We start from the raw sequence: 2,823 nt of genomic DNA, 5'->3' as shown, positions 1-2,823 counted from the left end.
ACAATGCTTCCCACTCCCAGCACATCACACACACACACACACACACACACACACACACACACACACCTACCACCTACTCGTGTTTCTCCACATACACACATATCCCAGGCATCCATGTAGGCCACCCTTACTCTGAGTTCACACTTCAGGTCTTCCTAGATTGTCCCCATGTTCCAGGATGGGATTTCCCTCTGCCAGTCCTCTGAGACTACATTCTGTATCAAGTTATGGTGAGGGGGAATCCTTACAACCGTGGTAGGCAAAGTGGGATACATTTCTATGGAGGTCAGGCCTGGGCCCAAGACACACAGTAACTACAGAGGACTTGGAAAGGGATTGAATAAGAATTCCTGGGTAATCAAAACCTGCCTTTGCTTCAGATCCAAACTCAGACACCACAGGTGGCACCTGCAGCCCTCTTCTTCTCTTCAGCATTGTTTCCTTGGAGAAAGAAGTCATCTGCAACCTGAAGCTTTCCCACAAGAAAGCCCTTGCTGAGTGTGAGTACCTTGCTCAGGCTGCAGGGTATTCTGAGTTTAGTCCTCCTGCTCACTGGAGGCCTAGAATCCTGTATGGAAGAGGCCACTAGAGAGGAGAGGAGGACATGCTCTCACAAGCCTAGTGGGTTTCCTTACCCACTAGCTTACCAAACTATGGCATACCCTGTCCTTCTCTGTCCCAATCCTCTACTGTACTTAAGGTCAGGCCCTACTGGGCCTCCGGGACCACCATCCTTTCCTTTTGTCCTGCCTTTGCCTGTCCCAGTGCCAGGACCCTTCCACGGAAATGAGTTCTGTAGCGGGAAGTCTCTCTCTGTTCCGATAGCCTAGTATCTAGCCTGGGTAGGGGTCTTTCCTGAGTCGCTCCTCATCTAACAAAGGAGACAGTTTGCAGTAGATGCTCACTGGGTCCTAAGCCATGATAGACAGATGCCAGCATATCTCCTGAGCTGATCCGAGACCACTCTAACAGTAGCCTCCAACTAAGTTGTGATGAGCACAGGGGTACCCTCTCCACATCAACAATTATTGTAGTACTGACGGCAACAACCCAGAATCATGCCTGAGGCCTTAGATGGTAATATTGAGACACAGACCTCCCTTCTCAAAGTCCATTCCATTCTTTGACCCTCTATACACACATACACACACACACACACACACACACACACACACACATACACACACACGAGAGAGAGGGGGGGGGGGGGGGAGGGAAGGAGGGAGGGAGGGAGAGAGAGAGAAAGAGAGAGAGAGAAAGAGGGAGACAGAGAGAGAACTAGCCCCACCTTACCCCAGCCTGTTATCTATGTACTCTACATCCTGCTGCTCCAAAAACAAACACTTATTTCAGATTGCCATAGCAACAATAGTCAGCTTCCCTGAATCTAGCCTAGGGGATTTTTAGTAGACATAAGCTCAGCATCTGGGCCTAGGCTTCAGGTTTGGAATGATCATGACTCACCTTAGGGCACAAAGCACAGTTCCAACTCTTTGGTCTCAGTGAAGGCCCAGCGAAGATGAGGCCACTCCTTAATCCTGTAGCTCAGACACAAGGATTCTAGGTCAAGGTTGCCCCCTTCAGATTTCTTTTTTTTTTTTTGTTTTTTTTTCAAGGTCTGATGATTTATTTGTTACTCTTAAAAGACTTATTTTTGACTGGACTCAGACTTAGAAGTAGAAGCTCTCAGTGAGGACAGCCTACGTCTCTTGGCAATCTGTTCTTGGCGCTTTTCTTTGGCTTCCTTCATTCTCTTGGCCAAAAGTTTAGCGTACTCTGCAGCCTCCTCCTTGTTTTTCTTAGTGCGTTGTTTCTTCAGAGCAATACGCCGGCGTTTGTGTTGCAGGACACGTGGAGTAACAAGACGCTGGATCTTGGGTGCTTTGGTCCTGGGCTTCTTACCTTCTTTGTTTAAGGGCTTTCTGACAACATACTGGCGGACATCATCTTCTTTGGAGAGATTAAAAAGCTTTCGGATTCTACTAGCTCTTTTAGGTCCCAACCGACGAGGCACAGTGGTATCTGTCAGTCCAGGAATATCCTTCTCTCCTTTCTTCACAATAACCAAGTTGAGAACACTCAGATTGGCGTCCACAATGCAGCCTCGAACAGACTTGCGCTTCCTCTCTCCAGTTCTCCTTGGTCTATAACAAGAATGGCCCTTACTCAACAGCAGGCGCACTCTGCCATGGGTCAAAACGCCTTGCTTCATGGGAAAGCCTTGCTTGTCATTCCCACCGTTGATCCGGACCACATAACCCTTCCACTCTTCACCAAGGGCATCAGCAGCTACTTCTGTGGCCATGCGCTTCTCATAGAAGGTGCGCAGCTTGCGTTCGTCATCGACTTCAATGAGTTTCTGACAGCCAGTGGCGGGGAAGGAGATATTCAGCTTCATCTTGACACAGCCGACCGCCTAGGAGGCGTCACGAAAAAGAGGCCCGACTTCCGCTTAGCCCAGGTCACATAGCGCTCTCCCCCTTCAGATTTCTAAATGGAACCACAATTAGCAAGAAGATTCTCCTTGCCTATTAGGCTTCTACTTCACCTTGTTCATAATGACGGAAAGCAAGTCACATGAGCACCAAGGCTCTGCTGAATAACTCTGCCATTCTCTTAGCCAGATACGTGTAAGGTGTGCTTTCCAGTGGCATTCACACAGACATGCACACCCATGTTGGGGTAATCTTTTTATACACTGTGTGAAGGTCTGTCTGCCTTTCCTCATCTGCTTAAGGCATTCTCTGATTGGCTTTAATAAAGAGCTGATGGCCTATAGCTGGGTAGAATAGGGAAGGTGGGACTTTCAGGCAGAGAGAGTCT

At 48.5% G+C, this 2,823-nt stretch overlaps 1 pseudogene; it reads right to left on the bottom strand.

Moving 5' to 3' along the window:
- Nucleotides 1-1,613: 1,613 nt before the first annotated feature.
- On the bottom strand, nucleotides 1,614-2,445 carry LOC114621650 (annotated as a pseudogene).
- Nucleotides 2,446-2,823: the final 378 nt, after the last annotated feature.

Source organism: Grammomys surdaster, unplaced genomic scaffold (genome assembly GCF_004785775.1).
Source record: "Grammomys surdaster isolate TR1022 unplaced genomic scaffold, NIH_TR_1.0 184, whole genome shotgun sequence".
Classification (NCBI taxonomy): domain Eukaryota; kingdom Metazoa; phylum Chordata; class Mammalia; order Rodentia; family Muridae; genus Grammomys; species Grammomys surdaster.
The sequence above is the reverse complement of the archived record's forward strand: the minus strand, read 5'-3'. Positions and strand labels throughout refer to the sequence as shown.